Here is a 9,625-nt window from a genome sequence, read left to right as displayed (position 1 = left end):
GTGATTAAAAACACCATAATCAACCTCTTAAATGGGGGGTTACAAGAAATTAAACAAGAAGAGGAATCCAAGGGAACCGTTGGAGTCCAACGGACAAACACGTGCCCGATCGGGCGGACACTCCCTTTTGCCAGACGTCTTCTCGCGCCCGGTCGGGCAGGGCTCGCCCGATCGGGCGCCAGGTCGGGCGCCCGATCGGGCGGAGCTTGCCCGATGGGGCGGCGGAACTCCAGAATTTTACGACTCTTCTCGCGCTCGATCAGGCGGGTCTCGCTCGGTCGGGCGCCCATATCTGACCCTTTGAATTTCCTTTCTTTATTTCCAACAGTAATTTGTTTCCTTAATCAATAGATTGTATCTTTTTTTTTAAAAAAAATTACACACCAAAAAATGACATGTGTCATTGCTGGTGGGTCTTTTAGTATAATACGAAATTTAGGTCTTGTGATAATAAGGACTCCACACAACCACACTTTATATAGCTTGTAGGATTCATGAGCTTATAACGCTTCCGTAACAAGCCTTTTTACTAATAGTAGGTTAACTAGTTTAAGTCTTGTGCCATGCACAGTGATTTACATTTATATATAGTTATATTATAATCGTAAATGAGTCGGGGAATAATAAAAGTATGTGATATGTTTATTATTATTATTATTTTTTTTTTGGTGTAGCTTCTAATACACATCTAAAACAAAAGTATGCAAAAATCTAAGCAATCAATTTTTTTTTAATTTTTTTTTTATTGTTGTAAGACAGGTTAAAATTTTTTAGAAAGATTTGTGAAATCTTTTTATTTTAAATATAATAATTACTACGTATTAATAAGGGATATGAATATAAATAATATTATTTTTGTAAACATGTAGTGATTTGTTTCCTTAATTAATTAAAAAAAACTAACTAAAGACACACCAGATAATGACACTACACGCACCAATACTGGTGTGCCCTTTAGTATATAGTTATTGATTATTGATAATTTTTTTAATGACTGGATTATGGAGCCTCCCTTCATTTACAAGTGTAATAATGTAATAGTGTAACTAGCTTTTAGGCTCGGGCAATACCCTCGATTACTACATTATTTACATAATGATAGAATCCTTATTAATATTCAATTAATTTTGATATAATGACAAGTAATATCGTAATAACGTAATGGCTAACTGTAGGGAATATTTCAAGCATTACCCCAAACTTGAACCCCACTGTGATCATACACTTAAGCATGGTGGCGTCCAAAGGGAAGGAAGCTAAAGCAAAAGAGTCGCCAACAAGTTTTAGGAACTTGTAAACCGTTCACAGGGTGAAAGTTACACCCCTTAACGATCTATGAGATCGTTAACTCCAATAGGTGTGGAACCATGACTGGAAGTTCGGGGATGAAGGTACAAATCCAACCTAAAGGAGATTGTACCTGCCCCAATAATAGGCCTCTACTTTATTCTTCTCATATTCATGTGCGCTTTCTGATTAACATGCAATCAATAGGTTTACCCTAAACCCGTTTCATCTATGTTCGTTGAATATTAATGCACAAATAAATCTATTATTGGCGGTCACTTGAATTATAATCATATTAACCCTAAACAAGATTATTAATTATCTTATTAAGCGTGATTACAAGTACAAATTCCCTTTAAACATTCATAAAAGGCGTGATCAAGCAATAAAAATAATATAAAGCAACATAATAATCATCAAAATAACAATAGTTATAATAAAAATAATCATGTTAACAAATAAAGCATAATAATAGCAAGACCCTAGGCATGATACTAACAAGATTAATAACAAACCCTAGCATGTCACTAAACATCAAAGATCAAAGCTTTAACCCTAACTTGATACTAACATGCTAACATGAAAGAAAATAGGAAGCATAACATAAATCATAATTGATAAGCAAATCACCCTAAATATCATACTAAGAAAAGCATCCTATCATGATACTAGGAATCAAAATAACAACCTAAACATGATTTCTATACCATAATATCAATTAAAAAATTAAAGCACTTACTTGGATGCCTCGTATCTCTTTCTAATAACAAAATACACACGTTAGTAACTTCAAGGAAAATATAAAAATTAAAGAATTAAATTCAATGGTTGAAAGAAAAGTTTAGACTAGATTTGGAACCAAACCCTCAGAAATCAAACCTTTCATGTCTAGGGCGAAAGGCTACTTTGAATTATGCTAGGTGTGTCTAGATCTTGTGAATGCAGAATTTGGTTTGTGAAAGGTTGGTTTAGAAAAGAGAGAGAGAGAATCAAGATTTTCTTGATGAGAATTGATGATGAGAATTGATGATTAAAAATTGTGGATTTAAGGAGGCTATTTTTAACGAAAATCAGCCGGAATATTATAAAAAATAATAAGAGTTTCGAGAAGAATAAAACACGACGCTGTCGCCACATAAGCCTCTATCGCCGAGCGACAGAGCCTATCGCCGCAGCAATAGGCCTGTCGCTAGGCGACAACCTGTGGTGTGGCGCTGCAGACAGTTTTTCCACGCGTTTTCATATTTTGATAAAATTTAAGCGTACGAGGGGTAAAACTGTATTTCCATTTAAAACACTTCTTTTATTCTAAATAAAACTCTTAAAACTCAATTATCAATATTAGGATTCAAAAGAACCTTCTAGAAGATTCTTGAAGACCATAATCAATCCTAATTTCATTAGGAATGATAAATCATAATAGGCCCTCCTCTAGATCATTGGGCCGCATATAAAGATCAAACCGGGCCCAGTTTAGTAATTTGGCCATAACATCCTCATTATTCATCGGAATTGGGCTTATAATATATCGTTGGAAAGCTCTTTCCGAGTCCAATCCAACTACACTATTATTGGACCTTTCCATGGACCAAACTAAACTGGATCGGCTATTTTCATAAAATAGGTTTTCAAAAGTAGAAAGAAAGAAGAGAATTAAAACTAACCGTAACACTAGACTTTCACTAGTAGAAAAATGCTCATTTGCGTCACCTTATTTGCGTCACTCGTAGAAACAAATGACGCAAATAATATATTTTAGCTTCACTATAATTAATTTGCGTCGCACATTAACTACAAAGCGAAGCAAAAGTCTGATATATTTCAGCTTACTCATATTTGCGTCGCTTTCATAAATTAAAACGACGCAAAAGATAATGTTATTTGCGTCGCTCATTTATTAACAGGTGACGCAAATAGCTTTGTGAGTAAATTGCGTCACTTCTTTCTTTATTGAGTGACGCAAATGACTATTACAATTACAATCCACTCAACTCTTCCTCACATTCAATATAAAACACTCTTGCTGCCTGTCGCCGTTCGAACTTCAAAACCCTAGCAGCTTCAACTGAAAATTCCCCTAAAATTCAACATCAAAACCTCAAGAAATTCGTCTAAATAGCCGAATCTCCAGCGCTGCCTTGTTGTCGTTCGTACTGCAAAACCCTAGCGAATTCAACAGCAAAACCCTGATAAATTCGACCCCAAACCAACAAATTTGACCCCAAAATCAATAAATTCAACCAGTAATTGAAAACCCCAAAATATCCAAGCCAAAACCCCCCATTTTCAAGCAAATCCGAGGCAAAACACCCTATTTTTGAGCAAAAATCAACCAAAACCCCCACGAAATTCGAACTATTAAAACCGCTGATAGTCGAGATGAAATACTCTACATCGAGGCTAGCAAGGGATTGCTGCTTGTTGGTGTTGCTGTTGATGGTTAGCAGGGGAAGCAGTGGAGATGGTTGACAGTAATAAGAGGTGCGAAATTATCGTTTTAGGTAATAAGAAGTGCGAAATGATTTAATTTTGATTGATTTAAACTATTTTATTAAATTATCGTTTTATGCTATTGATTTATATGATGTTTTTAATTTTACTGTAATTAGAGTTGCGAAATGATTTTAATTTTATAAGGAATTTAACTTAGTAGATGATGTAGGGTCAAAATTTAATTTCATGAGTGTGTATTGATTTTGGCGTGAAATTAAAAAAATTAATTTGGTGTTATAGTTGAATTTCTGTTTAGTTTGTTATATGTTGATTGGAATTTTGTCAGATTATTGATTTAGTGTAATAATAGATTCTTATTACAAAATTAGTAGATTTTCCATTATAAAAATAAAGTATTTGTTTCTATATCAGATTACTTCTAGAGTATTGCTTAATTATATTGACTTTTTCTTGTTTGATCGAGTGTTTGTATCTAGATATAAAGTTAGATTAGTGAATTACTTGGTGCAGGTATGCAGCAGGTGCTTGTGGTTGATGGTGAGTGCGGTGGTCTGGCCTAGTGTAGTGGGCAATTTTTTGCAGATAGCTATTTTGTTGTTGAGTTGTTTGTGAATTGCAGGGGATAATGTCAAGGTTTCTCTCTCTTATATTTAGATTAACTCTAATCTTATTGTTATTCAGTGAATTTTCTGGTTTAGTTGTTCTATAATTTGAGGTAATAATTAATTTCTTACTTGATTTCTCTCATATTAAAGGTAATTTAACATTACAATTGAAGTTTTTTAAAAAAAATTACAATTGAAGCGGCATAATCTAGTTCTTCATTACCGAATAAGAATTTTAAGAGAAGTAGTCAAAATAATGACACAATGTTATTCCTTTGTTTTGTGTATGATATTGTTTACCTCAAATTGAAATGATGATGTTAATTACTACTTACTGATAAAGTGATTATGAGTTGATGGCATTCTGTTTTTGCATTTCGTATTTTAAGAGAATAATAGCACTGCAATTTTCATTTTGTTTTGTGTACGAGAAGACAAGTACAATGAACATGTTTAAGCTAGACATATAAACTTTGGTAAAACAGGACTAAACTTATTAGGGCCGTGATTAATAGCAATTGTAGCTTAAATTGGTCCATAGTTTTTGTGTATGTTATTAATCAAATAATGAAATAATCACCCAACCTTCCAGCAGTATATTAACTCTGTAGAGTTCTAGCTGAAATCTAATCTTTAGTAGTCCTCATCACCAAGTGTTCGAATCGAAGGTATCATGATCTTACTCTGGAGTCAATGAATGATGCTAACATTGTACAGAATGCAAAATTCGAATAATACGTTACTAGAATTCCCATTAGTTACTGTAATAGTTGCAATTGCAGAATTTACAGGAAGAATTATTGAAGAAGATTGATTTTGATTTAATATATGTATGATCCTTAAATCATGGATATAAATTTATCAAAACTGAATATAATGGCCTGTTTTTCTCTTTAAAGTTGTGAATTAAGTTCTAATCCGAGATGTTTTTCTCTTTAAAATGTGGTGAGAATGATATGATTAGTATTCTTATTTTTCATGCTTAGGTTTTATCTTGTTTGAAATGAGTTGAATGAGTCTATTAACTTTGTGGCTATGATGCGAGCGTGTAGTGTCATCAAAAATTGGGAGGAAGTGAGATGTGGCTACTATGTCGTGTACTATATGTTTGAAACAGTTCAACATCACCGTAGTAATGAGGATCTTGTTAGTATGTGTTGTCAGATCTTTCACTACTAATTCATCAATTTATTTTAAATTGGCTACACTCTTGAATTGATTAGTTTTTGTTTTTGTGTTGTGTTAACAGGATTTTTGAAGAACAATACCTTATAATGGGGAGGAGATAAATGAGGTTCGAGATATTTAGTCAAACTATTTCATGATCAACGTTGAAATTTAGATTTAAACTTAGCTAAATCCATTTGTTTGTTAGACTTTTTTTTGTTTTAGTTCTTAGGCTTGAAATGAATGTATTTGGGGTACCAACATTTTGGGTTGGTCTTTGTTCTTGTGTTGGTTGATGATATCAATAATTTTGAGTTGTAAAATTTTGAGACTCTGCTGAAATTTACATTTGCATTCAATAATATTGCATTTTAATTTCAATTATTAGCGTTAGCATATTACTTTATACCACTAGCAAGGAAAACAGGTACTACAAACATATACAAGGCAATTATTATAATTTAAAAAAAAAAAAATTCACCTCATTTGCGTCACTCATTAAACAAACAAGTGACGCAAATACAACAATTTTGTATTGTCTACTCAGTCATTTGCGTCACTCCTATATAAACAAGTGACACAAATAACAAATAAGAAGTTTATCAGAAGAGTCATTTGCGTCGCTCTTAATAAAGGAGTGACGCAAATAATAAAAAAGAAGTTTATCAGAAGAGTTATTTGCGTCGCTCCTTTATAAAGAAGTGACGCAAATAAGAGTCATTTGCGTCGCTCTTTTATAAAGGAGTGACGCAAATAACAAAAAACAAGTTTATTAGAAGAGTTATTTGCGTCGCTCCTTTATAAAGGAGCGACGCAAATGACTCTTATTTGCGTCGCGCCTAGGAGCGACGCAAATGACTTTTAAGTCATTTGCGTCGCGAGCAGTTGCGTCGCTCATAGAAGCGATGCAAATACACTATAAATGAGCGACGCAAATAAGCCTTTTTCTACTAGTGTTTCCACACTTTCACTTCATTTTATTATGATTCGACGTGAAAAGTATTCATCACCAGGTTTGGTTTTGGGGAGACACAAATGGGTGTCTACAGAAGCCCCCACTTTGACTGAGTTTGGAGAAACGCAAGTTTTGAAAACAAAAGTCAAAGTAGCGATAGGCACGGAGAATGATTCAGAACTTTCTGCGATCCTAAATCATCCTTGTTACACCGATACCTGCAGACTAGCGTTAGTTAAATAGATAAGAGAGTTAAGAAATGCGTATCTTGCACCGTCGAGCACACGTCTCTGGAGTAACCGATTTGTTGCTGCTTTGCTGTTGACAACCTTCCACAGGCTAGGGAACGCCATCTTGCTGATTTGATGTTCACTCTTCTCTAAACAATAGAGCTTTTTTGGATATGTTCACGCGTCTCTGAACAAATAGCTTTGAATGATATGTCCACACGTCTTTGAGCAAAGAGCTTCGATGATATGTCCACGCGTCTCTGAACAAAGAGCTTCTTTTTGTTTGACGATTTTTCTCAAGCTAGGGGATACCGCCTGAAGACTGCTACGCCTGTAGCTGCTTCCAATTCTGCTGTGATAGTCTTCTGCAAGCTAGAGAACCCTATCGAAGATTGCTTCGTCTGAAACAATCTTCTAGCGCTTTGTGACCATCTTCCGCAAGCCAGGGAACATGATCGAAGATTTCTTCGCCTGAAGCCATCCTCATTTGTTGCGATAATACTCTTAAGAGTACACCGAAGATCAACGCCTGTCGATCCTTTAAAGTTCGCTTGAAATTTACTTTTGCTATGCTAGTGCGTCGACGCTTTTGCTGCTTGTGAACCAGTATGTCGGTGCCTTTGCTGTTTATGAACCATTATGTCGGTGCCTTTGCGGTGAGCCAATGTTTAGGCGCTTTAAGCTAAGTGAGACGATCATTTATCAGGTCGATCACTTAATGTGATTGTAACCAAACCGATTACTAAATCATTTCAAGTTGCTTATAGGGGCTAACTAGCGTACCAAGGAACCTAAAATTCTTGTGCGAGGTCGAAATAATCATTCAGAGAGGCTTCGCGTTCTGTCGCCGCTAAAACGTCACTAGCGCTACGATTTTTCCCTGTTGCTCGGCGCTGCACTCTGTCGCTCGGCGACAGAGCTGTCGTGCGACGCTGCTGTTGGGATTTTCGCATAAATGCCCTTTCTTCCTCATTTCGCTGCTACTGCTTTCATTTCGTTTGAGTTCGCCACGAAAACTTCAAATTGCTCGTTCTTACTCGTTTCTCAACCAAATTCACTCAAATTTGTTGCAAATCAAAGCTTTGTTCATCTAGTTTGCTGATCTATGAAAGTTTTTTCCAAACTCACTTGAATTTTGATGAACTTCGCACGTGTTAATTCACGAATTTCTTGAAAATTCAAAAATTATATTGCTCAATTTGCTTTGTTTGTCAAATTTTATGCCATGAAATTGCTTGATTGTGTTTACATATTGCCTTGAGAGTATTTTGAGACTTGTTTGACTCAATTTGGTGAAGAAATGAGCGATTCACCATTGTTGAACCTCTTAAGGTCATGAAAACAATGTGGTTCGTTCTTGATTTTTTGCTAGCAGTTCTTGTCCAATTTGTCACAATAATTATCATATTATTGCAAGAAATTGTTTGATTGCTTGAAAAATGCCATATATGCTTGAATTGAAATTGTGCTCTATTTTAGTACTACTGTAGGGAATATTTCAAGCATTATCCCAAACTTGAACCCCACTGTGATCATACACTAAAGTACGGTGGCTTCCAAAGGGAAAGAAGATAGACCAAAAGAGTCGCCAACAAGTTTTAGGAACTTGTAAACCGTTCATGAGGTGAAGGTTACACCCCTTAACAATCTAGGAGATCGTCAACTCCAATAGGTCTGGAACCATGATTGGTAGTTCGGGGATGAAGGTACAAATCCAACCTAAAAGAGATTGAACCTGCCCTAATAGTAGGCCTCTACTTTATTCTGATCGTATTCATGTGCGCTTTCTGACTAACATGCAATCAATAGGTTAACTCTAAACCTGTTTATCTATGTTGGTTGAACATTAATGCACAAATAAAACTATTATTGGCGATCACTTGCATTATAATCAAATTAACCCTAAACAAAATTATTAATTATCTTATTAAGCGTGATTACAAGTACAAATTCCCTTTAAATTAAACATGCATAAAAGGTGTGATCAAGCAATAACAATAAATAAGCAAGCAACATAATAATAATCATTAATAAAATAATAATTATCATAATCATAATTAAAATAATAATAAGTATAATAATCATCATAACAATAATTATGACAATTATAATCATAAATCATAAAAATAATCATAATCATGTTAAAGCATAATAATAGCAAGATCCTAGGCATTATACTAACAAGATTAATAACAAACCCTAGCATGTCACTAAGCAATAAATATCAAAGCTTTAACCCTAACATGAATATTAGGAAAGAAAATAGGAAGCATCGCAGGAAACACAATTGTCATATTTGATATTAGAAATTACCCTAAACATGATACTAGGAAGATCAAAACGCCCTAATATGACACTAGGAATCATAATAACAACCTAAACATGACTTCTAAATCATAATAAGAATAAGTCAATTAAAGCACTTACTAGGATGCCTCGTACCTCTTTCTAATAACAAAATACACACGTTAGTAACTTCAAGGAAAATAATAAAATCAACAATTAAATGAAATAGTTGAAATAGAGATTTGGGACCAAACCCTCAGAAATTAAAACCTTTCACGTCTAGGGCGAAGGCAACTTTGAACTTGGCTAGGGGTTTCTAGATCTTGTGAATGCGGAATTTTGTGCGCAAAAGGCTAGTTTAGAAAAGAGAGAGAGCGAGAGAGTAATCAAGAGATAGTTGATGAGAATTGGTGAGAAGAATTATAAACAAAATTTTCAGAGGCTATTTATAGAGAAAATCAGTCGGATGGATAAAAAAACAAATCAGAGTTTCAACGAGAATAAAACTCGATTAGCGCCAGACGCTGGTCACTAGCGCCAGGCGCCAAGCTTTAGCGCCAGGCGGTAATGCTTGTCGTCAGGCGCTTATAATCAGTTTCACGCGTTTTTGTTTTTATCATATCTTTTGATCCGGAAGTCTA

The 9,625-nt window shown here is 34.7% G+C and overlaps 1 long non-coding RNA gene across 2 annotated transcripts; it reads left to right on the top strand.

Annotated features, from left to right (window-relative positions):
• Positions 1-3,248: 3,248 nt before the first annotated feature.
• LOC145556177 (uncharacterized) lies at positions 3,249-5,897 on the top strand. 2 transcript variants are annotated; one of them, XR_014091791.1, is made up of 3 exons: positions 3,249-3,768; positions 4,252-4,374; positions 5,596-5,897. It is a non-coding gene; the product is annotated as an uncharacterized LOC145556177 (long non-coding RNA). The 2 variants fall into 2 exon arrangements; XR_014091790.1 differs by having other exon boundaries at positions 3,249-3,788.
• Positions 5,898-9,625: the final 3,728 nt, after the last annotated feature.

This window comes from Chenopodium album, chromosome 8 (assembly GCF_948465745.1).
Source record: "Chenopodium album chromosome 8, dcCheAlbu1.1, whole genome shotgun sequence".
Taxonomy (NCBI): Eukaryota; Viridiplantae; Streptophyta; class Magnoliopsida; order Caryophyllales; family Amaranthaceae; genus Chenopodium; species Chenopodium album.
This window is presented reverse-complemented; position numbering and strand designations above follow the sequence as displayed.